The sequence below is a fragment of the Acinonyx jubatus genome, chromosome B2 (assembly GCF_027475565.1).
Source record: "Acinonyx jubatus isolate Ajub_Pintada_27869175 chromosome B2, VMU_Ajub_asm_v1.0, whole genome shotgun sequence".
NCBI classification, from domain to species: Eukaryota; Metazoa; Chordata; class Mammalia; order Carnivora; family Felidae; genus Acinonyx; species Acinonyx jubatus.
Window position 1 is genome coordinate 120,910,369 of NC_069385.1, and position 25,039 is coordinate 120,935,407.

Here is a 25,039-nt window from a genome sequence, read left to right on the forward strand (position 1 = left end):
GCTCCTCGCATTCCTAGGCGGGCTTTAAAGACATTGTTTACCTCCCCCAGTGGAGTGGGAGCCCCGGGAGAGCTGCCATTCTGCTGCTCACCTTTCTATCCTAAGCTCTTCGCTCGCTGCCCGGCCTCTAGCAAGCGTGCGGTAAACACCTGTTAAGTGGGTGCGAGCCAAGTCCCATTTCTTTTCACTTTTCGGGCTATGACTTGAGATCTTCCCAAAGAGCAGATGATGCTTGTGTGGGAACTCCAGACTTTTGCATTATAGCCTTCCTGCTTTCCTCTTCTGTTACTGGAAGCTTTGCACGCCTGTGACTTTGGAGGAAGACTCTGCTGATAGAGGTATGATGAGACTGGGGAGGAGGTCCTGAATAGAGGTGATGGAGCTGGGGAGGACCTAGTGCAGGGTAGAGGTGTGATGAGGCTGGGGAGGAGTTAGTGCTAGGAGTGTCTGACATTGTTCATAGAAAAGGCAGCTTGTCCCGCCTCTTCTCCCCCAACACTTGGTATGCGGAATGCTGACTGAAAGAGATGGGCAAATTTTGGTGTACCCTATAGGAGGAAATGGCCCAACGGCCTATCTTGTTCCTATGTAAGTTGTGATATTGTCTACAAACACAGTGCAAGATTTAACTTTTTACTCCAGGGGGCCAGAGACGATTTACTTGCAGAAAATATCAAAGGTAGGGATTTAGGGTCATGCATACTACATATAATTGGTCTACTTCCCCCACCCCCCCCTTTTTTTTTCTGGTAGCCAATGATTTGAAGAGGATTAAACTTGAGAAATTAACATTTACTTTTTTTTCTCCTTGCTGTTTGACCATTAGGAATTTTAGTGGTGGTAAAATTTAGTTTACACAACGCCTCAATTCTAAGATAGGGTAGTTTGAAAGCCACTAACTGGGGAGTTAGCCTCTTTAGCTTCACCTTGGAGGGTGGCTGGTGGTGGTGAAGTTTGGTTTTGGTTTTGATTTGTTCATTTGTAACTTTTAAGGTGTTGCTAGCACTCCATTCTGGTTTTCTGTTTGTAGGTGATCAGGGATGTGGTTAGACTAAGGACATTCCCAGGAGGAAGTGCATTTCAAAGGTCTATGAAGAATGTGTTTGCCTGGAGAGTAATAGATAATTAACAAGACTTTATGCTGAATATGGAAGGAAAGGCTGGAGAATGTTTAGGTAAAAGTATAAAATTATGTAGGGCATGCAATGTGACACAGAACATAGGGGTTGGCAAATCTTTCCTGTAAAGAACCAGATAAGCTGTACTTTTGGCCTTGAGGCTCATACTTTCCTCTGTCTTTGTAGTGTGAAAACAGCATTAAACAATACCAAACAAATGACCATTGCTGTGTTCCAGTAAAACTTTTTGTATGGACACTTTTTGTATGTATTTTTTGATGGGAGCGGGGGAGCACATGTGAGGAAAGGGAAGAGGGAGAGAGGGAGGGAGAGGGAGGGAGAGAGGGAGGGAGAGAGAGAGAGAGAGAGAGAGAGAGAGAGAGAGAGAGAGAGAGGGAGAGAGAGAATCTTAAGCAGGCTTCATGCCCATCGTGCAGCCTGACATGGGGCTCGATATCATGACTGGGAGGTCATGACCTGAGCTAAAATCAAGAATCAGACTCTTAACTGACTGATCCACCCAGGTGCCCCTACTTTTCTTTTGATTTTACCCGCAGTCATTTAAAAATGTGAAAACCATTCTTAGCTTTCAGGCCATATAGACAGGTAGCAGACCATAGTTTATTGACCCCTGACATAGAACAATAATGAAGTGTACCCAGTATTTTTCAAGGGAGATTTGGGAAAGAGGGTGAACACAATGCTATGATTTTATTTCCATCGGTCTATGTAATAATCCACAAAATAATAATGAAGGAAGCCTCAATCTTCCCCCACATTTGTTATTATGAATTGTGAAACTTGGTAGGCTGAGATTTATGAATGTAGTAGGATACAAACACATTCTTTAGTCAAAGAAGTGTCTATTCCTTGTTCAGAATTGAAAGGGATTGTAGTTCAGGAGATGTGGAATAACACTGCTTTGTAATGTTGATTTATACCAAGGGATTTCTACCACAGGAGTATGAAAAAATTAATTATAGTAATGAGATAAAAGGTAATTAAAATTAAAAATATATACATTTTAATACCGTTTTTATATCTGGAAAGGAGAAAAGATATCTTGAAGCCACTGAGTTTTATAGAGGAAATGAGTATAGTAGTAGCGCATGTAGAAAACTGGTTGAGGTCAGATATGGTAGGTTGGGGAGGGAGAGGGTTCACCTGTTCAGACATTTGAGATTCTTAGAAAAGGCAAAGCATCTGATTTTCCCCAACCACTTTTTTTTTCAATTTCTCAAATTATGGAAAAATCACAAACAAATAGAGAGTGTTTTGTTTACATTTTATACTTCATAGTGGCTGTTTTTTCTTTCCAGTTCAGTGATACAGAGAGCTATCTCATTTTTTTCAAGTTTGTTTTGTTACTTAATTGTGTATATGTATCATTGTGTATATGTATCATATGTATCATTTATTCAACCATTTTATTAAGAGTAAAGATTTAGGGGGTTCCTGAGTGGCTCAGTCAGTTGTGTCTGACTTCAGCTCAGGCCATGATGTCACAGTTTTGTGGGTTTGAGCCCTGTGTCGGGCTCTGTGCTGACAGGTCAGAGCCTGGAGCCTACTTTGGATTCTGTGTCTCCCTCTCTCGCTGCTCCTCTCCTGCTTGCACTCTGTCTTTCTCTCAAAAATAAACATTAAAAAAATTTTTTAAAAAAAGAAAGAATGAAATATAGCCTTTTGTAGCAACGTGGATGGAACTGGAGAGTGTTATGCTAAGTGAAATAAGTCATACAGAGAAAGACAGATACCATATGTTTTCACTCTTATGTGGATCCTGAGAAACTTACCAGAAACCCATGGGGGAGGGGAAGAAAAAAAAAAAAGAGGTTAGAGTGGGAGAGAGCCAAAGCATAAGAGACTCTTAAAAACTGAGAACAAACTGAGGGTTGATGGGGGGGTGGGAGGGAGGGGGAGGGTGGGTGATGGGTATTGAGGAGGGTACCTTTTGGGATGAGCACTGGGTGTTGTATGGAAACCAATTTGACAATAAATTTCATATTAAAAACAAACAAAAAAAGAGTAGACATTTACTTTCTTTCCAAGTCTTATTAAATAAAGGCTGTAGTGAAAATCTTATCTTGTTTTCCTCTGTTTTATTTAGATGTATAAATAGACATATAACATTGTATTAGTTTAAGGTGTACAATGTATAATGATTTGATATATTTGCACATACATCATGCCAGGTTTTAGTAGGACACATTTCTGGAAGTTGGGCTGCTAGGTCCAAATGCATGGGAATATAAAATTTTAATAGAGTCCTCTAGTTTCCTTCCCATAAAGTTGCACCTGTGTATACCCACACCAGCATATTATGAAATAGTCTGTTTCTCTACAATGGAGCCAGTGCTGAAAGTTTCATATTTAAAAAAATTTGCTAATGTTTTTCATTTAAGATTTGAATGATTGTATAACAGATTTTATTCTGCAGGTGCCATACATTTTTCAACTTTTTATTGGCAGATGGGAATTTATTTAGTTTCCTTTTTTTGCCTTAGTTTCCTTTTTTTTTTTTTTTTTTTTTTTTTTTTGCTGTTACACTAACAGTGTTATGGTAAATATTCTCTGAAGATATGTCCTTATAGATTTATATGTGCTAATAGATTTATTACTGAGAAAAGTTTCTGGGGTTGTTTTAATTAAAAAAATTTTTTTTAATGTTTATTTTTGAGAGAGAGAGCATGAGCGGGGGAGGGCAGAGAGAGAGGGAGACACAGAATCTGAAGTAGGCTCCACGCTCTGAGCTGTCAGCACAGAGCCTGACGTGGGGCTCGAGATCAGAGATCAAGACCTGAGCAGAAGGCAGACACTTAACCAACTGAGCCACCCAAGTGCCCCTGGGGTTTTAATTTTAATGGATATTGGGGTATTGTTTTTTCACAAGGGTGTTATTCCTTACATTTCCCTGGCAGCAATGTATGTGGTGGCCTCCTTTCCACATCCCCAGTAGACATAAGTATGATCTGTGTTTGTATGTTTTTCTAGTCAGTAAAGAAATGTCTTAGTTACTTGAATTGCATATCCTCTTCCTTAGTAATTTTGGGTATCTTTTTGTTATTATTTGTTTGTCAGTGGGGTTTTTCTTTGTATTTCCAATCTTTGCCCATTTTTCCTGTATGATTCTTTGTCTTTTTTATTCAATTGCTACATATATATAAAATATACGCATGACATGTTGTCTTTATTACAATATCCATCCTGACCTCCAAATTCTTATTTACTTTCCTAGATTTTAAAAAAAGTTTTTATTGAAATACCAGTTAACATACAGTATAATATTAGGTTCAGGTGTATGACATAGTGATTTGACACTTCCATACATCATCCAGTGCTTATTACAAGTGCACTCCTTAATCCCTATGACCTATTTAACCCATTTCCCCCCAACTGCCTCCCCACTGGTAACCATCAGTTTGTTCTCTATAGTTAAGGTCTGTTTCTTGATTTGTCTCTCTGTCTCTCCCCCCACTCTCCCCTGCCCTATGTTCGTTTGTTTTGTTTCTTAAGGTCCACATAGGAGTGAAATCATACAGTATCTGTCTTTCTCTGACTGACTTACTTCACTTAGCATAATACTCTCTGGCTCTATCCATGTTCTTGCAGATGGCAGGATTTCATTCTTTTTTTATGGCTGAGTAATATTCCAGTGTGTGTGTGTGTACACATCTTTATCCATTCATCAGTTGGTGGACATTTGGGTTCTTTCCATAATTTGGCTATTGTAGATAATGCTGCTATAAACATTGGGGTACATATGTCCCTTTGCTTAGTAATTTTAAGTGGTTATTTTTAAATGTTTTTTTTTTAATTTATTTTTTTTTTAATTTACATCCAAGTTAGCATATAGTGCAACAATGATTTCTGGAGTAGATTCCTTAATGCCCCTTACTCATTTAGCCCATCCCCCCTCCCATAACCCCTCCAGTAACCCTCTGTTTGTTCTCCATATTTAAGAGTCTTATGTTTTGTCCCCCTCCCTGTTATATTATTTTTGCTTCCCTTCCCTTGTGCTCATCTGTTCTGTGTCTTAAAGTCCTCATATGAGTGAAGTCATATGATATTTGTCTTTCTCTGACTGACTAATTTTGCTTAGCATAATACCCTCTAGTTCCATCCACGTAGTTGCAAATGGCAAGATTTCATTCTTTTTGATTGCTGAGTAATACTCCATTGTATATATATATCACATCTTCTTTATCCATTCATCCATCACTGGACATTTGGGCTCTTTCCATACTTTGGCTATTGTTGATGCTGCTGCTATAAACATTGGGGTGCATGTGCCCCTTCAAAACAGCATACCTGTACCCTTGGATAAATACCTAGTAGTGCAATTGCTGGGTTGTAGAGGTTTTTTTTTTTTTTTAGGTTTTTATTTGTTTTGAGAGATTGAGAATGAGCAGGGGAGAGGCAGAGAAAGAAGGGGACAGAGGATCTGAAGCAGGCTCTGTGCTGACCGCAGAGAGTCCAATGTGGGGCTCGAACTCATGAACCGTGAGATCATGACCTGAGCTCAGTTGGATGCTTAACCAACTGAGCCACCCAGGTGCCCCAACTTCGATTAGTATTTTTGTGTTCTTTGGGTAAATACATACTAGTGCAGTTGCTGGATCGTAGAATAGTTATATTTTTAACTTTTTGAGGAAACTCCACATTGTTTTCCAGAGTGACTGCACCAGTTTGCATTCTCACCAACAGTGCAAGAGAGTTCCCATTTCTCCACATCCTTGCCAATACCTGTTGTTTCTTGTGTTGTTGATTTTAACCATTTTGTAGTTATGATTTGTGTTTCCCTGATGATGAGTGATGTTGAGCATCTTCTCATGTATCTCCTAGCCATCTGGATGTCTCCCTTGGAAAAATGTCTATTCATGTCTTCTGCCCATTTTTTAATTGGATTATTCATTTTGGGGGGGGGTTGAGTTGAGTTTTATAAGTCTTCATATATTTTGGATACTAACCCTTCAGGTATGTTGTTTGCAATGTCTTCTATTCCGTGGGTTGCCTTTTAGTTTTGTTGACTGTTTCCTTTGCTGTATAGAAGTTTTTTTATCTTGATGAGGTCCTAATGGTTCATTTTTGCTTTTGCTTCTCTTGCCTCGGGAGATGTGTCTAGTAAGAAGTTGCTACAGCCAAGGTTAAGGAAGTTACTGCCTGTGTTCTCCTCTAGGATTTTAATGGTTTCATGTCTCACATTTAGGTCTTTAATCCATTTTGAATTTATTTTTGTGTATGGTGAAAGAGAGCGGTCCAGTTTCATTTTTTGCATGTTGCTGTCCAGTTTTCCCAGCACCATTTGTTAAAGAGACTTTATCCCAATGGACTTTCCAGCTTTGTTGAAGATTAATTGACCCTATAGTTGTGGGTTCATTTCTGCAGTTCCTATTCTGTTGAGGTATATTTCCTATAACCCTACTTTGTTGAGGGTTTTTATCATGAATGGATGTTGTACTTTGTCTCATGCTTTTCCTGCATCTGTTGAAATGATCATGTAGTTCTTATCCTTTCTTTTATTGATATGGTGCATCATGTTGATTGATTTCAGAATATTGAACCCTTGCAGCCTAGGAATAATCCCACTTGATCATGGTGAATGATTCTTTTAATGTATTGCTGGATTTGGTTTGCTAGTATTTAATTGAGAATTTTTGAATCCATGTTTATCAGGGATCATGACCTGTAGTTCTTTTTTAGTGGAGTCTTTGTTTTTGGTGTTAGGGTAATGCTGGCCTTATAGAACGAATTTGGAAGTTTTCCCTTTTTTCCCCTAATTTTTGGAATAGTTTGGAATAGTTGAGGTATTAACTGTTCTTTAAACATTTGGTAGAATCCATCTGTGAAGCCATCTGGCCCTGGACTTTTGTTTGTTGGGAGATTTTTTTATTACTAATTCAGTTTCTTTGCTGGCAGTCGTTCTGTTCAAGTTTTCTACTTCTTCCTGTTTCAGTTTTGGTAGTTCATATGTTCTTAGAAGGTTATCTGTTTCTTCCAGGTTATCCAGTTTGTTGGTATATAGTTTTTCATAATATTCTCTTAATAATTGTATTTCTTTGGTGTTTGAGCCTTAGTATTTTTGATCTGTAAATAGTATATAACATGAGAGTGTCATAAAGACGATTTTCTTCAAAGGAATTGTTTAAAGTTAGATTTATGATATGAAAGTTTTATTTGTAGTTTGGTATTAATTTCTAAGATACTTGTCACCTCATGTATTTACATATACTTTATTTCATTTAGAGTTAACTGCAGCATCCAAATGCATGATGATGAAATTGCAATTTGTCTGTGTCTGCATTATTTCTGGAAAACAGGTTTGAATGCAAAGGCAGAACCAAAGAAGTCTAGAATGAGAGCCTCAACAAGTAGTTTATTTTATTATTTATTTATTTATTTATTTGGATGTATGTTTTCATTTTTTTTAATATGAAATTTATTGTCAAATTGATTTCCATACAACACCCAGTGCTCATTCCAACAGATGCCCTCCTCAATGTCCATCACCCACTTTCCCCTCCCTCCCACCCCCACATCAACCCTCAGTTTATTCTCAGTTTTTAAGAGTCTCTTATGGTTTGGCTTGCTCCCTCTCTAACTTTTTTTTTTCCTTCCCCTCTCCCATGGTCTTCTGTTAAGTTTCTCAGGATCCACATAAGAGTGAAAACATATGGTATCTGTCTTTCTCTGTGTGACTTATTTCACTTAGCAAACACTCTCCAGTTCCAAGGGCTAGTATCCAAAATCTATAAAGAACTCACCAAACTCCACACCCGAAAAACAAATTATCCAGTGAAGAAATGGGCAGAAAACATGAATAGACACTTCTCTAAAGAAGACATCCAGATGGCCAACAGGCACATGAAAAGATGCTCAACATCACTCCTCATCAGGGAAATACAAATCAAAACCACACTGAGATATCACCTCACACCAGTCAAAGTGGCTAAAATGAACAAATCAGGAGACTATAGATGCTGGAGAGGATGTGGAGAAACTGGAACCCTCTTGCACTGTTGGTGGGAATGCAAACTGGTGCAGCCACTCTGGAAAACAGTGTGGAGGTTCCTCAGAAAGTTAAAAGAATTACCCTACAAGGCTGCAGTAGCACTACTGAGAATTTATCCCAAGGATACAGGAGTGCTGATTTGTAAGGGCACAATTACAAATTGTCTAATATGGGGTTCTTTATAGATTTTGGATACTAACCCTTTATCCAATATGTCATTTGCAAATATCTCCTCCCATTCTGTCAGTGGCTGTTTAGTTTCATTGATTGTTTTCTTTGCTGTGTGGAAGCTTTTTATCTTGATGAGGTCCCAATAGTTCATTTTTGCTTTTATTTCCCTTCCCTTGGAGACATTTCAAGTAAGAATTTGCTGTGGTCGAGGTCTAAGAGGTTGCTGCATATTTTCTCCCATAGGATTTTGATGGTTTCCTAGTTCACATTCTTTAATCCATTTTGAATTTGTTTTTGTGTATGGTGTAAGAAAGTGGTCCAGTTTCATTCTTCTGCACGTCGCTGTCCAGTTCTCCCAGCACCATTTACTAAGGAGACTGTCTTTTTTCCATTGGATATTCTTTACTGCTTTGTCAAAGATTAGTTGGCCATACATTTGTGCGTCCATTTCTGGGTTCTCCATTCTATTCCATTCATCTGTGTGTCTGTTTTTTGTGCCAGTACCATACTGTCTTGATGATTACAGCTTTGTAATAACAGCTTGAAGTCCAAGATTGTGATGCCTCCAGCTTTGGTTTTCTTGTTCAACATTACTTTGGCTATTCAGGGTCTTTTTTGGTTCCATACAAATTTTAGGATTGTTTGTCCTAGCTCTGTGAAGAATGTGGTGCTATTTTGATTGAGATTGTATCGAATGTGTAGTTTGCTTTGGGTAGTAGAGACATTTTGACAATATTTGTTCTTCTGATCCATGATCATGGAATATTTTTTCATTTCTTCGTGTCTTTGTTTCTTTACTAAGCTTTCTATAGTTTTCAGCGAACAGATCTTGGTATTTTACGATTTTGGTGCAATAGTAAATGGGATCAATTCCCTGATATCTCTTTCTATTGTTTCATTATTGGTGTATAGAAATGCAGTTGATTTCTATACATTGATTTTATATCGTGCGACTTTGCTGAATTCGTGTATCAGCTCTAGCAGTGTTTTGGTGGAGTCTTTTGGGTTTTCCACGTAGAGTATTGCGTCATCTGCGAAGAGTGAAAGTTTGACTTCTTCTTTGCCAATGCGGATGCCTTTTATTTCTTTTTGATATCTGACTGCTGCGGCTAGGACTTCCAACACTATGATAAAAAACAATGGTGAGAGTGAACATCCCTGTTGTGTTCCTGATCTCAGGGGGAAAGCTCTCAGTTTTACCCCATTAAGGATGATATTAGCTGTGAAACTTTTATGTATGGCTTTTATGATGTTAAGTTATGTTTCTTCTATCCCAATTTTCTTGAGGCTTTTTATTAATAAAGGATGCTGTATTTTGTCAAATGCTTTTTCTGCATCTATTGACAGGATCATATGGTTCTTATCCTTTTTTCTATTAATGTGATGTATGATGTTGATTGATTTGCCAATATTGAACCAGCTCTGCAGCCCAGGAATGAATCTCACATGATCATGGTGAATAATTCTTTTAATGTACTGTTGAATTCAATCTGCTAGTATCTTGTTAAGAATTTTTGCTTCCGGGTTCGTCAGGGATATTGGCCTGTAATTCTCCTTTTTAGTGGGGTCTTGGTCTGGTTTGGGAATCAAAGTAATGCTGGCTTCATAGAATGAGTCCATTTCTATTTTTTGGAACAGTTTGAGCAGAGTAGGAATTAACTCTGCTTTAAATATCTCCAGAATTCCCCTGGGAAGCCATCTGACCCAGGACTCTTATTTGTTGGGAGATTTTTGATAACCAATTCAATTTCTTCACTGGTTTGGGTCTGTTCAGATTTTCTATTTCTTTCTGTTTGAGTTTTGGTGGTGTGGGGGTGTCTAGGAATTTGCTCATTTCTTCCAGATTGTCCAGTTTGTTGGCATATAATTTTTCATAGTAATCTCTAATAATTGTTTGTGTTTCTGTTGGTTGTACTCTTTCCTCTGTCATTTGTGATTTTATCTATTTGGGTCCTCTCTCTTTTCCTTTTGAGAAGTTTGACTAGGGTTTTATTAATTTTGTTTATTTTTTTAAACACCAGCTCTTAGACTCATTGATCTGTTCTGGTTTTTTGGATTCTATATTGTTTATTTCTGCTCTAATCTTTATTATTTCCTTTCTTCTGCTGGCTTTGGGCTTTATTTGCTGCTCCTTTTCTAGCTCTTTTAGATCTAAGGTCAGGTTGTGTATTTGGGGCCTTTCTTGCTTCTTGAGTTAGGCCTGAAGTGCAGTGTATTTTCCTCTTAGAACTGCCTTTGCTGCATCCCAGAGGGTTTGGGCTGTCATGTTTTCATGTTCATTTGTTTCCATATATTTTAAAATTTCTTCTTTAATTTCCTGGTTGGCCCATTCATTCTTTAGTAGGATGTTCTTTCACCTCCATGTATTTGGGGGCTTTCCAGTTTTTTTCTTGTGGTTGATTTCAAGCTTTATAGTGTTGTGATCTGAAAATATGCATGGTATAATCTCAGTCCTTTTATATTTGTTGAGGGCTGTTTTGTGACCCAGTATGTGGTCTATTTTGGAGAATGTTCCATGTGCACTTGAGAAGAATGTGTATGCTGCTGCTTTAAGATTAAAAGTTCTGAATATATCTGTTAAGTCCACCTGGTCCAATGCGTCAGTCAGAGCTGTTGTTTCCTTATTGATTTTTTGCCTATATGATCTGTTTATTGTTGTAAGCGGAACATTAAAGTCACCTACAATTGCAGTATTATTATCAATAAGTTTGCTTATGTTTGTGAATAATTGACTTGCATATTTAGCTGCTCTCATGTTGGGGGCATAAACATTTACAACTGTTAGCTGTTCTTGATGGATAGACCCCTTAATTATGACATAATGCCCTTTATCTCTTGTTAGTGTCTGTTTTAAAATCCAGTTTATCTGATACAAGTATGGCTACTCTGGCTTTCTTTTGACATCCAGTAGCATGATGATGGTTCTCCATCCCCTCACTCAATCTGCAGGTTTCCTCAGGTCTAAAATGAGTCTCTTGTAGGCAGCATATAGATGGATCTTGTTTTTTTATCCATTCTTATATCCTGTGTCTTTTGATTGCAGCATTTAGTCTGTGTACATTCAGTGTTTATTGAAAGATATGGATTCAGTGTCATTGTGTTATCTGTAGGTTTTGTGTTCATGGTGATGTCTCTTGTCCTTTGTAGTCTTTGTGGCTTTCCATTTAGAGTCCCCTTAGGATCTTCTGCAGGGCTGGTTTAGTGGTCATAAACTCCTTTAGTTTTTGTTTATCTGGAAAAGCCTTTATCTCTCCTATTCTGAACGTCAGCCTTGCTGGATAGAGGATTCTTGGCTGCATATTTTTCCTATTCAGCACACTGAAGATTTCCTGCCACTCCCTTCTGGCCTGCCAATTTTCAGTGGACAGGTCTGCTACTCCCCTTATGTGTCTACCCTTGTAGGTTAAGGCCCGTTTGTTCGTAGCTGCTTTCAGAATTCTCCCTTTATCTTTGTATTTTGCCAGTTTTACTATATGTCATGGTGTTGACCTGTTTTTGTTGATTTTGAAGGGAGTTCGTTCTCTGTGCCTCTTGGGCTTGTATGCCTGTTTCCTGCCTCCCCCACCCCCGAGATTAGGAAGTTCTCATCTATAATTTGTTCAAATAAACCTTCTGCCCCTTTCTTTCTCTCTTCTTCTGGAACTCCTGTGATAGGATATTGTTTTGTTTCACTGAATCACTTAGCTCTCTAATTGTCCCCTCATGGTCTAGTAATTTCCTTTCCCTCTTTTTTCAGCTTCATCATTTTCCATAATTTTATCTTCGATTTCACCTATTCTGTCCTCTGCCTCTTCCATCCTCATTGTCACTGTATCCAGTTTATTTTGCATCTCATTTATAGCATTCCATAATTCATTGTGACTATTTCTTAGGTCTCTGATCTCTACAGCAGTAGATTCTCTGCTGTCTTCTACACTCTTTTTGAGCCCAGCTTTTAGTCTATGACTATAATTCTAAATTCTTGTTCAGATAATTTGTTTATATCTGTTTTGTGCAAATCTCTGGCTGTGGTTTCTTCCTGAATATTCTTTTGGGGGGGAATTCTTCCGTTTCATCTTTTTGGCTAGGTTTCTTTCCTTTGTGTGTTTTTCTAGCTTGCTATGTGTCCTACACCTGCGAGTGCTACTATGTTAATAAGGGGCCACTTCAGGAAGTATTTTTGGAGCATGTTGCATGCATGGTTGTTGCATATTTGGCTGCTCTATCCCACTGCCTGTAGTGGTGGATTGTTTGGACCTTCAACCAGGTGTGCTTTGATTTGTTCGTTGAAGTAACCATATAAAACCATACATATATTTGGGTTCTTCCACGTTTGGAGCGTAAATGTTTACCCTTGGTATATGTTCTTGGTGCTAGACCTCTTAATTATGATATAATGCCCTTCATCTCTTATTACAGTCTTTATTTTAAAACCTAGATTGTTGATATGTATGGCTATTCCAGCTTTCTTTTGGCGACCGTTAGCATGATAGATGGTTCTCCATCCCCTTACTTTCAATCTGAAGGTGCCTTTAGGTCTAAAGTGGGTCTCTTGTAAACAATATATAGATGGAATTTGTTTTCTTATCCATTCTGTTACCTTATCTCTTTTGATTGGAGCACTTAGTCCATTGACGTTTAGAGTGAGTACTGAAATATATGAATTTATTGACATTATGTTGCCTGTAGAATTGGAGTTTCTGGTGGTGTTCTCTGGTCTTTTCTAGTCTTTGTTGCTTTTGGTCTTTTGTTTTTTGTGGGTTTTTTTTTCGTCTTTTCTCCCTTCAGAGAGTCCCCCTTAAAATTTCTTGTAGGGCTGGTTTAGTGGTCATGAACTTCTTTAATTTTTGTTTGTCTGAGAAACTTTTAATCTCTCCTTCTGTTTTGAATGACAGCCTTGCTGGATAAAGAATTCTTAATGCATATTTTTCTGATTCAGCACATTGAATGTATCCTGCCACTCCTTTCTGGCCTGCCAAGTTTGTTGTGGATAGGTCTGCTGCAAGCCTGATGTGTCTTCCCTTGTAGGTTAAGGACTTTTTTTTCCCCCTTGCTGCTTTCATGATTCTTTCCTTGCCTGAGTATTTTGTGAATTTGACTATGATGTGCCTTGTTGGTGGTCAGTTTTTGTTGAATCTTAGGGGAGTCCTCTGTGCTTCCTGGGTTTTGATGTCTGTGTCTTTCCCCAGATTAGGAAAGTTTTCCACTGTGATTTGCTCACATAAACCTTCTACCCCTTTTTTTCTCTCTTCCTCTTCTGGGACCCCTATGATTCTGATGTTGTTCCTTTTTAATGAGTCACTGATTTTCTAATTCTTAAATCATGCTCTTTTGCCTTAGTTTCCCTTTTTTTTTGTGCTTCAATGTTCTCCATAAGTTTGTCCTCTATATCACTGATTCTCTGTTCTGCTTCATCCATCCTTGCCACCATGCCATCTGTTCGAGATTACAGCTCAGTTATAGCATTTTTTATTTTATCCTGAATAGCTTTTACTTTTTTTTTTTTGTCTCCACAGAAAGGGATTCTAATCTATTTTTTACCCCAGCTACTATTCATATTATTGTGGTTCTGAATTCTGGTTTACACATCTTGCTTGTATCTGTGTTAAGTCCCTGGCTGTCATTTCTTCCTGTTCTTTCTTTTGGGCTTAATTCCTTTGTTTTGTCATTTTGAAGGAAGAAAAGGAATTAATAAGGTAAAATGTTAAAATTAAAAAATTTAGGGGCGCCTGGGTGGCTCAGCCGGTTAAGCGTCTGACTTCGGCTCAGGTCATGATCTCCCGGTCCGTGGGTTCGAGCCCCCGTGTTGGGCTCTGTGCTGACAGCTCAGAGCCTGGAGCCTGTTTCAGATTCTCTGTCTCCCTCTTTCTCTGACCTTCCCCTGTTCACACTCTGTCTCTCTCTGTCTCAAAAAATAAATGTTAAAAAAAAATTTTTTTAAAAAATTAAAAATTTTAAAACAACACAAAAAATCAAAGGCTGCTAGATCTTAGGTGTCTTTTGGTCTGGTTGTTGAAAGTAGCTTGATAGGCTAGAGAAAAAAGGGAAAATAAGAAAAAAAAGAAAGAAAACATTTGAAAATTTGAAAAAATGAATACACCCACATAGAATAAAATGAAATTATGGAAGTAAAATCGTATTTAAGAAATTCACAAAATAATAAAATAGTAAAAAATTAAAAATCTTTTTAATAAAAATGGAAAATGAAAGTAAATTTTTTTCCTTCTGTATTCAAGAATAAGAAAAAGAAAAAATTGAATAGATGGACCAGCAAACAGACTGAAATATGATTGAAATTACATCAGTTTCCCCTAGAAGTCAAACTATGAAGTACTTTATAGTCCTTAAACTAAGCAGGTGGAGAGACTTGCGGTGTTTCTGAAGAGTGAGGTTGGCCCAGTTGGGCAGGGTTGAGTGTAATGGCTCCATTCTCCTCTAGATGGTGCTGCTTAGCTTACTGGGGTGGATTGTTGTAGAGGGTGTAGGCATGTATGCGCATGTGCAGGAGGGGTGAAAATGGTGTCACCCAGCTACCCAGTCTCTCCTATCAGAAATCTGTGCTTTTCCGACTGACAGTCTAGCACCCCTCTTTGTCTCTGGTTTCTGTCCACTCCCCACTTTTACACTATCTGTGACCAAGCCATCCCGCTGCCAGGTAGCACCTCCCTCCTGAGTTTTATCCTAGATGCAGCTGTGTTTCCCAACCCCTCACTTTGTGGCTCAGAATGGATCAAAGGGGGAGGGTCTCACTGAGTAATGGCCAGGTGCCCACCTGCCCCCAGGAACGTTCACAGGACCATGCTGCTGCTGATGCTCAGAGACCACAGTTGGGTGCCCCGCCCCAGAAAAAGTTCACATGATCGTGTAGCAGCAGCATTTCAGGAATCCCACACACATCTGGCACCAGGCTTCTCCCTTAATGTCCTTGTTCCAGCACCAATGAATATGGTTGTTCTCCAGGGTCTGCTGGGACCTTTGGCTGGGACCTCCACAGCCTCTACCAAATATCCTCCCAGCAGGGGAACTGCCTCTCCCCGTGTGGCCTGAGGACCCCTTGGACCTTGCTGTCTGCTCCTGGGGATTTGCCCTTTCCACCAGAGCACTGCTAGGTATTGAGCTGCAGACTTTCAGACTCTGCACTGCCCCTGTTTATAGAGTCTTAATGGAATTTAAACCCTCTCCTTTCTCCTTTCTCCCTTTTTTGTCCAGTCCCTTGTGTGCTTTTTCTTTTCTCTCCAGCTGCTTTGCAGGGGGAGGCAGGGGGATGCTTTCCCGTATTCCCCCTGTCTCTGTTCTCTCTCCACAAGCAAAAAAGCTCCTTGCCGTCCCCGGCTTCTCTCTCCCCCCAGTTCACCTCTCCACACCATGTTTCTGCCAAGTTCTGTGGTTTAGGTTGTGCAGATTGTTGTGCTAATCCTCAAAACAGTTTTCTAGGGGTGCAAGATGGTTTAGTGTTGATATGGCTGCATTTCAGGATTGAGAGATGCAAAAAAAACCTTACATGCTGTTCTGCCATCTTCACCCCACCCCCTGCCTTTTAATTTTTTTTTTTTTTTTTAATTTCTGAGAGAGAGAGACAGAGCCTGAGTGGGGGACGGGTTGTGAGAGGGAGACACAGAACTTGAAGCAGACTCATCTTTGCACTGTCAGCACAGAGCCTGATGCGGGTTATGAACCCACCTACTGTGATGAGATCATGACCTGAGTTGAAGTCAGATGCTTAACCACCGAGTCACTCAGGTGCCTCCCAGCTAGTATTATTTAATCATGGTTCTAAATTTTAGTTTAGACATCATACTTCTATTTGTATTGATTAAATCCCTGGCTGTCATTTCTCCATGTTCTTCTTGTAGGGTGAATTCCTCCTATTCATTTTGGAGGAAGAAAAAAATTAATAAAGTAAAGAGTTGAAATTAAAATATTAAAACAAAGCCAAATCAGGTAAAAGAATCTAGATTCTAGATGTGTTTCAGTCTGCTTGTTGAGAGAAGCTTGATAGAAAAGAGGAAAAGAAGAAAAGAAAAAAGTTTTAAAAAATTTAAAAATTAAAAAATTTTTAAATAATAAAATAGGACAAAATAAAATAAATATAAAAATTTGCTTCCCTGTAACCAAGAACGAAAAAGAAGAGAAAGAAAAAAATTAACATAAAAACAGAAGCAATGAAATCTAACCAATGAACAAGCAAACAAAATGAAACCCAAATGAAGCTAGCTCCAGTTTCCCTAGAACTGAAATTTTGTAGTACACAAAAGTCTGTATTTGTGTTGGTCTCCTAAGGAATGTGCCTGGATGGCACAGATGGGTGGGGTTTGGTTTAACAGTTCTGTTTTCCACTTGGTGCTGCTTAGCTCCCTGGGGTCAATTAGTATGGGTGTGCTAGAGGTGAAAATGTCTTTGCCCTGCTCTCTAGTCACCAGTTCAGGAATTTCGAGCTTTCACAGATGCACAATCAAGCACCCCTTCTTTGTCTCAGGTTTCCATCTGCTCCTTGTCTTTACCCTGTAATTGCCTAAGCTGTCTGCCTGCCAGGCGGTGCCTCCCTCCTGAGTTTTATCTTGAATGGGCCTGTGTTTCAAAACTACACACTTCAGAGATGAACCCCCCCCCACCACCACATTTGGCTGGGACCTACACTGATTCTCTGGGGGAAGGTCTGACTGAGCAATGGCCAGGTACCAACTCGTCCCAGAAAATGTTCTCATGATCCTGCAGCAACAGAGGCTGACAGTTCATAGTAAATCACAACCCACAGATGGCACACAACAGGTTTTGCTGCACTTAGCTGGCATCTTTGTCCCAATATCCGGTAATGTGGCAGCCCTCCGAGGTCTGTTTGGACTTTTGCCTGCTGGGAGGCCGTATTGCTTTTACCAAATGCACTCAACCAGGGGAACCTCTTCTCCCTGTATGGCACAGGGAATTCTCAGACCTCACTGCTTGCTCCCAGGGATTTCACTCTGCTTCCTTGCTGGAATACCGCCAGGCACTGAGCTCTGAAACTTCAGACTCTGTGCTCCACTGTTTATAGAAACTGGAGGTGTTGAAACTCTCTCCTTTCTCCCCATCAATGATTTTGAGGAACAGGTTTCTTGTCCAGTCCCCTGTTAGTGTTTTCACTCTCTTTCTCTCCAGCTACTTTCAGGGGCAGTATTTTTATTGTGCGATCCTGATGTACTGCACTCTGTACTCTTTTCTCTTTCTCTGTCCTCTCTCTGAAAACAGCTCCCTACCCTCTGGAGCACCACAGCTTTTTTCCCCAGTTCACCTCTCCATACCATGTGCCTGCCAAGTTCTCTTGCTCAAATTATGCAGATTGTTGCATTAGTCCTCAGGTCAATTTCCTAGATGTTCAAAATGGTTTGATGTTGATGTAGCTGTGTTTCAGAGATGAGACAAGCTCAGGGTCCCCATTCTACTCTGCCCTGTGCTACTTCATTATTATTGTGTGGAAATGTAACATTTTCTGTATGTTGATTTTATATCCTACAACTTTACTGAACTCATGTACTCTGATAGTTAGGTTTTTCTATATATGGTATCATGTCATCTGCAAATAGTGACAGTTTTACTTCTTTCTTACCAATTTGTATACCTCTTATTTCTTTTTCTTGTCTAAATGCTGTGGCTAGGTCTTCCAGTAGTTGTTGAATAAAGGTGCCTTGTTCCTGATCTTAGGTGAAAAGCTCTCAGTTTTTCACCATTCAGTATGTTAGATGTGGGTTTGTCACATATGGCATTTATTATATTGAGGTATGTTCCCTCTGTACCCACTTCGTTGACATTGGGGTGAATTCCTCCATCTTGTCATATTGTCAAGGTAAAAAAAAAAAAAAAAGAACCTAGATTCTAGGTGTGTTTTAGTCTGCTTGTTAAAAAAAGGCAAGTCTAAAAAAAACCACAATTTTAAAATATTTAAAAATTGCCTTTTCTGATTCCCAAGGGACAAAACAAACAAAACAAAAAAAGAAGAGAAGCTAGATCTATTTCCCCTAGAGCTGAAGCTTTGCAGCACTCTATGATCTGTTTGGTGTGTGGGAATGGTTTGTGCTGGTCGTCTGGTTGTGGGCCTGCTATGCTGATTCTCAGGCAGTCTTGCTCTAGTGGAGATGGCCCCTGTAGGGTGCAGGTGGCCTCAGTGTCCACTTGGTGGTGGTCTTTTGCTCATTGAAGTAGGTCAGTGCTGTTGGGCTGGGTGAAAATGTCCTTGCCCTGTTCTCATGACCCAGAAGCAGAAAGCTGGTGCCCACCACTCTTCAGAAAGCCCTCACAGAAGAGCAAACAATCACCTCTCTTATTTCCCCAGCTTCTGCCAAATCCCTGCCTTCACCCTGCATTGGTCAGAGCTGTCTGCCTGCAAGACTGCACACCACTTCTGTGTTTCACCCCACTCCTGTCTTTTAGCTCAGATTCACAGCAGGGTTTCACTCCATATTTTAGAAATCTGTGCAGCATGGACCCACACTAATTCTGTGGGGGAGTGCCTTGCTGAGCTATGGCTGGCACTGGCTTCTCCCAGAAATCGGTTATGTTACCATGCAGCAGCTCAGAATTTATGGTAAAGCACAGCAGAAAGTCAGCACCAAGGCTTGTTGCTCTCAGCCAGCATTCCTGTTCCTATGTTAATGAATGGGGCAGCTCATTGGTGCCTGTTAGGTCTTTTGCCTCTGGAAATGCCTCTCCCAAATGCACTCCACACAGGGGAACTGCTTCCCCGTGCAACCCAGGGGACCTTCAGAACACGCTGTCTGCTCCCAGGTCTCCCCTCTCCTTCCCCATGGGAGTATGGGAGCACCACCAAGCCTGCCAGGCATGATCTTGGTGATGGCATGGATCTCCAAAACTTCAGACGGCATTCAGCTGTTTATAAAAACTTGTGGCTGTCCGCCCGTCTCATTTCCCCATTTAGTGGTTTTGGGGAAGAGTTTTTCTTATGCAATTACATGCTCGCACTTTCTCTCTCTCTGTCTCTCTCTCTCTCCTGTCTTCATGATCAGGGCTCCCTTTATCCCAGTACTTGCAGCTTTTCTCTCCCCTAAATAAAATTTCTGTAGCTCCTATCTTCCATGATGTGGCAGTTTTTTCACCTCTAATTGTGCATTTTTGCTATCTTAATCCTTATCAACTTCTTGGGTGTTCAGAATCATTTGGTATTTATCTAGCTGTGTTTGAGAGATGAGGCAAACTTATGGTCTCCCTACTCTGCCATCTTAACTCCTCTCATTGATAATGATTTATTGCTTAGATATCTAAGTTTTCCAAATATTTCTCTTACTATGGTAGATATATGGTTTGCAACTGTCAGAACCATTAATAGAGACTGCAGTGATATACACTACTTACAATCGTGTTAAAGCCTTTGTTTCCATGTAAAATGCTTTGCTTAATTGCACAGTAGGTAATAACTATCTTTTTTTCTTGAGAGAGAATGCATGCGTGTGCACGCAGTTTGGGGAGGGGCAGAAGATGAGGGAGAAAGAATTTTTTTAAGTTTATTCCTTTTTGAGTGGGGTTAGGGACCAAATGAGAGGGAGAGAGAGGATCCCAAGCAGGCTCCATGCTGATCGCATGGAGCCTGATGTGCAGCTCTATCCCATGAACTGTGAGATCATAACCTGAGCTGAAATCAAGAGTTGGATGCTCAACCAAGTGAGCCACTCAGGCTCCCCGGAGAGGGAGAATCTTCAGTAGGCTCCATGCCCAACGCAGAGCCTGATGTGGGACTTGGTTGATTTCAGGACTGCGAGATCGTGACCTATACCAAAATCAAGAGCTGGACGCCTGATTGAGTCACCCAGGCACCCAGATAATACTAACATCTGATTGTTCTTTTTGAATGTTTGTTCCTTTTATCAACACTGTAAATATTATTATAGGAATTTTACTATTTCAAAGGCTTTACTGTGTGAAGCTAATTTATAGCATTCTTCAAACATTATTTATTTACTTGTTTGTTTGTTTATTTATAATGTTTATTTTTTGAGAGGGAGAGAGACACAGAGTGTGAGTGGGGGAAGGACAGAGGCAGAAGGAGACACAGAATCTGAAGCAGGCTCCAGGCTCTGAGCTGTCAGCACAGAGGCTGACGTGGGATTTGAACCCACAAACCATGAGATCATAACCTGAGCCAAAGTCGGATGCTTAACCGACTGAGCCACCCAGGTGCCCCCAAACCTTTTTTTAGTATTGCTAATGATTTTCGTTGAATTTTGAGCACTGACAGAATGTGCTTAGCACTTTAAACTTTCATACAGCTTTTGAACATGATTTGCATCTAATATCGTTGACGCAGAATGAACAAACATTTTAGAATGTCTCCAGACCAGTGCGGGGGAGGGGGGGTTGCCTGAGAAGTAATCAAATACAGGGACATAAGATATACAGTCTGGGAAGAATGGGGCCCATGCGCCGAGGACAGCCACCCCACCCTGAGTCCCCTGGGCAGTGCCGTGTCACACACTCTTCTTAGGCCCACCCTGGGTGAAAGTACTCTCAGGAGACCACAGGGCTCTGGGTTTGTGGATTAGTACCTATGAATATTTATCTAGAAATATTTAGTTATAGGCTTCATTAGAGGATAGAGAGTCTTTGAAAAAGGCTCTTACTTTGGGGGAAAATGTCAGAATGGGTTCCCACCCCCTTGTTGTGGGCCCTGGTCTCACCAGTGTTGGCTCCTTCTACCCCCAGATAGGGAACACTCCCTGTCTGACCCTGGTAGGAAGCCAAACCATGAGGAGTTATGGCATCTTGGTCTTTGGAGTACATGCTTTTTAAGAAGCCCTTGCCTTAGCCCTCCCTGTTTTGTCTTCTCTACCCTCCCAGAATACATGTGATCCACCCTCTCCCCCAAACTGCAACATCACCCTGAGGTGCTCTGTGCCCTGGGCTTCTGCCCTGCAAATATCACTCTGACCTGGAAGTGTGCCCGGGAGCACCAGACCCAAGACAGAGAGCTTGTGGAGACCAGGCCGAAGGGGATGGAACCATCCAGAAGTGGTGGCCATTGTGTTGCTTTCTTGAGATGAGCAGAGATACACATGCCATGTGCAGCATGAGGGGCTGCCTGAGCCCATCACCATGAGATAGGGTAAGGAAGGAGATTAGGAGTGGAGCCACATATCAGGGTAACAGGAGCCCTTCTAGAGGCTTTCAGCAGAGGCAGGGCACAGAGACACCCCTCGCTTTTCCTTTCCTCCTCAGATCCATCTTCCCAGCCCACCATGCTCATTAAGCAGCATCTGCTGACTGGGTTCTCCTTGGTGCTCTCGTCGTTGGGATTGTTTGAACAGCAGTTTAGATTGTTGGAAGTATAGTTGCTAGAGGCGTGCTCTAGAACAACAAGAACTCTTTGGGGAAGAGGTCTAGGTTTCTTCATTCCGATCTAGAACTCTCTAACCCCAGGATACATTGGAAACTCCTGTTCCTATTAATTCTGAAGGAAATATGGAGACATCCTTCTGTGCAGCAAAACCTGGTGTGTGTGGGGGGGGAGGTGGGGGGGGGCTCATGGCTGGTGGGAGGGCAGCTAGAAGAAGGTGGGAGGCTGGAGACTGCTGGACCCCCAAAGCCCCAAAACCAGGTGGGTAATGCATGTGGTTGCCTCTGCATTCCAGGATTTCGATCTAACTTCATATCTCCTGCTCCTTCATTTAGGAGGGTTCCAGAGCAGACATGGATGAGATCCAGAAAGTACCTGAGTTCCTGGGAAGTAGGTCTCTTTCTGGTGGGATGAAAATTCCCATGTCCTTCTCACTCAAGATCCTAAATATTTTAAAAAGATGAAGTGGGAGTGAACCTGGCCCTAATTGAATTGGCAAATGTGAAGGGAGGGTGTTATGTGTGTGTGTGTGTGTGTGTGTGTGTGTGTGTGTGTGTGTGTGTGTGTGTGTCTGTTTGGGTGGGTTCACAATCCCATTGAAATGTGTATGGGTATTTGTGTGGAGGTTTGTATAGATGTGTGTGAGCATATACAAGCATGTACGTGTGTTTGTATGTATATGTGTACCTGTGTGTGTTTGAGCATTGCTCTGATGTCGTAGACTCTAAGTCTAAAGTTCTCTTTAAGAGCAGACACAGAATTAAAAAGAGAGATGGCTAATGTCCAGGAAAAAGACAAGAGCCCCGAATAAGGGTCCTTGCCCCGTATTTATTCAGATCAGAAGGCTTGCAAACGTGATGGGCATGCACAAAGAGACAAAATAAACTAGGAACATTAACTTGTGGATGTGAGGGAGGGAAAGGGGATTTTGAAGATATACAGTGTTTGGGGTTTGGGTCAATATAAAACAAATTCCAGGCGCCGGGCAGATGGGTAGATGGTTGTTAAGAGCAGACAGGAGGTGCCATTCCTATTTATCTTTGCCAGCCTAGGGGATGAGACAGACAGGGGGAATAACCTCAGGGTTGACAAGACTCCTATTCTTTTGTTAACCATCTCTGCTCTGGGCTGCTTTGCCTGCAGCTCTGTGGTCCAAAGTCCAGTTCACCAATTACCTGCCCTGGCCCTATTTTCCTATGAAAGCAGCTTTCTGCTGTAGTACTAAACTTGGGGTGCTTTCACCCTGAATATCTAATCTTGTTATTCCTATGTATTGGGCACCTTTGTGCTGATTCTATTTCAGGCCTTGCCTCTATTTTGGGGGGTTCAGCACCCCCTCCCTATTTTGGGGTGCATTTGCACCTCCCTATTCTTGGCACCTTTGTGCCTCCCTATTCTTGGAGTGCCAATCTGGTTACCCAAACTTGGGTGTGAGCATTTTATGACTTTGTGTTTCTTTGTGCTTTGTTAACCCATTGGTGTAGGCCCAGGGGAGTCCTAAGTTTATCCCCCACACTCTGAGAATTCTTCACACTCTTGTGTCCACCCTGGCCATTTCATGGTTGCCTTATCCCCACCCTATGGGTTAGAAGTGGCAGAACAGCTTTCCATCTGCAGCACATGAGAGGGGCTCAGGGTGATGAGTGATGGGGAGAACTGGTACTTGTCATAGTAGGAAGAAGAAAACAGGAGCTAAATTGGTGGGACTCTTACTTCCTGGGTTGTACTTAATAAAAGTGTCACACACTGTTTTAAGGGATGTCATGAATTGAATAATTTAAAACCTCCTAATAGCCCTACAAGATGGGGAAAGTTATCAACCCCATTTTATAGGCAAGGAAAGCGAGGGCACTCAGAGGTTGAGTGACTCAGTTGGCTGAGCCATGATTCTACAAAATGGTCAGGCTGCTGAGCCCAAGTGCTGTTTTTGTTTTTTTTGTTTTTTGGCTTCTGCACACTGTTCATCCGGCTCATTAAGGGTCACCTTAACAGCCTTATTCTGTGGTTCTGCTAGCTTCTTCTCTAGCACTGAGTCTTATCGGGAGTATGTGTTTTTCACTGTACCTACTGATAAGTCCATGGGGTTTGAAGTGACAGGAGAGTTGGTTCTACATTAGCTGATGGAGTGTGTTTGCTGGAGGTGGCAGGAATGGAGGGTTACATCTAGGCTGTAGGCAATCAGTGGTGTCTGCATCTGAGCTGTGAGGTGTGCTGTCCACAATGCTGAGGGGGGAAGACCAGCCATGGGAGGGCAGAGTTTCTCCATCACTGTTTTATTCACAGATCGAAAGTACAGCCCTGTTTGAAAGTACAGCCCTCTGAGAGACACTGGCATGATCACTCATGTCCTTCCAATCCCTGCTGCCCTTAACTTCTCTGTTTCTAAGTGACTCTCTGGTAATACCTGCTCTCCAAGGTGAGAGGTGAGGCAAAGTCTAGCCTCACCCCTGCTCATGGCACTTCCTCCCACCCTGCCTACTGCTCCCTCCTGGGGCCTCCTCAATGGAGTGAGAGGAAAGAACTTGACGTTTATGTTGTAAAGAGAAAGGATGTCTGTCTTCAAGAAAGGGAAGAGCTACCTTAGGGGGAGAACGGAGTTATTCCTTGTGGGCTGGTGGGCTGGGGGCCTCAGTGTCTTGCTGGATGTAGGCGGGATGCTGACCTCAGTTTCTGTCTTTCCAACATAGCTGCTTGCCTCAGCAAAGTTTGCAAGTTGAGAAGACAGTAGAGAGTCAGCTGGCAAGCTGGAAGTCATGATCCAATTTTTAGATCCAGCATCACCACTGCCACATCTTATTGGTTAGAAGATGATTCCAGGTCTTGCCCACACAAATTGGGAGGAGATTCCACAAGGCCATGTGGACCAGGAGGTGGAGACCATTGGGCCTTATTATCATCTGTATGGGGATGTTCCAGGTGACAGATGACAGAAATGGAGGGTAGCACAGTCTCTGAACTGGATGTGTTCATACACGGGTTGCACAACCTTTTTTTTTTTTTTTAATGTTTATTTATTTTTGACAGAGAGAGACAGAGCATGAGCGGGGAAAGGGCAGAGAGAGAGGGAGACACAGAATCCGAAGCAGGCTTCAGGCTCTCAGCTGTCAGCACAGAGCCTGATGCGGGGCTCGAACTCACAGACTGCGAGATCATGACCTGAGCCGAAGTCGGACACTCAACTGACTCAGCCACCCAGGCGCCCAGACTGCACAATCTTTGACCAAGATTATAACTCCAGGTTCCATGTTGGACAAGATGATCTGTAGAGCTGAGCTGTGTTATCAAAGCAAGGTCCTAGATACAAGATTCACACTGTGATTTGGAAAGGCCTGTCTCAACTTTGTTGCACCTGGCAGGTCGTCCTCTCTAATCATTTCCCCCTTCACTTTTCAGACCTTCTAAACTCTAGGAAAGCACCATCACTAAACTGAACCATTTTTTTTT

General features: G+C 41.3%; 1 long non-coding RNA gene across 1 annotated transcript; it reads left to right on the forward strand.

Moving 5' to 3' along the window:
* Nucleotides 1-23: 23 nt before the first annotated feature.
* Nucleotides 24-25,039, forward strand: LOC128315780 (uncharacterized). Its single transcript, XR_008298861.1, has 2 exons — nucleotides 24-338; nucleotides 24,620-25,039. It is a non-coding gene; the product is annotated as an uncharacterized LOC128315780 (long non-coding RNA).